The sequence below is a fragment of the Bison bison genome, unplaced genomic scaffold (genome assembly GCF_000754665.1).
Source record: "Bison bison bison isolate TAMUID 2011002044 unplaced genomic scaffold, Bison_UMD1.0 scf7180017864359, whole genome shotgun sequence".
Taxonomy (NCBI): Eukaryota; Metazoa; Chordata; class Mammalia; order Artiodactyla; family Bovidae; genus Bison; species Bison bison.
Genome location: NW_011494931.1, coordinates 1,901,426 through 1,902,485, shown reverse-complemented (window position 1 = coordinate 1,902,485; position 1,060 = coordinate 1,901,426).

The window sequence follows — 1,060 nt, the reverse complement described above, 5'->3', positions numbered from 1 at the left end:
AGATAAAAATCTCCTTTTACTGTCTGCTTTTCTCTCTGTTATAATTTGTAATAAATTCCTCCTGGTGACTTCTGATTGCAGAAATAATTTGTGCCTTTATGCCTTCAGGCAATACAGCATATTAACTCTCCAGCCCTCCCACTGACAATGCAAAAACACACTCAAAAACCAGGATGCAAGGAGCAGAAGGTATTCCAACTACACATACTGTACAGCATGGCTTCCAAGGAGCCAGACAAAGAACTGTATATGGAAAAAATCAAGGTGGGAGGTTGCCAGCCCAATACAACTGTCTTTTCAAATAAAAATCATTATAATCACGGAAGCCCACATTATATCACACAATCAGACAATCATATCCACCTATAGGAAACACTGTACTGCAAATATTAGCACTGCAAAAACAATACTTTCTGGCATTCACCTGAAGCAGAACCCAAGTATGCAATAAAATAAAATATCTGGAAAAGGTAGAAATGTTCCAAGGGGGCACACTGCCTTTATAAATTACTCACTTGGTGGCACTATAAATGTCAACAGCTCTGCTTTATCTAATACATAAATAATAAGGTTTAATCCATATTTATTGTACCTACCTCCTGTCAACCAAGGATATTTTATTATCTAGCAAATGAACTTTGTATACACAACTACTGGTCACAAATCAGAAAACTTTCAGTAACACACAGAAGCTAGGAAATAGCAGTGTTAAACCATCTAAATATTACAGACCATTTGTCTTCCCCTTTGCAGAGACTTTATAGAACTGGAAGGTGCTTTAGAAATCATTTAGTTCAACCCTCTTAATTTACAGAAAAAGATATCAAAGTCCAGAGAGGTGATGTCACCTGATCAAGGTTACACAGCATGTCCATGGAGAAACAAGTTAGGACCCAGGTCAACCACCTCCTCCCAGAAGAGGAGGTGCTCTTTCTGAAATCAAAAGTCTAATTCCAGTGGAGTTTTGTGTTTGGGGAAAGATATGGTATATGATTTTATAATATTCTCTCAAATTTCATATATTTTAAAATATTTTTGTGAGACAAATCTTCATCTTCTT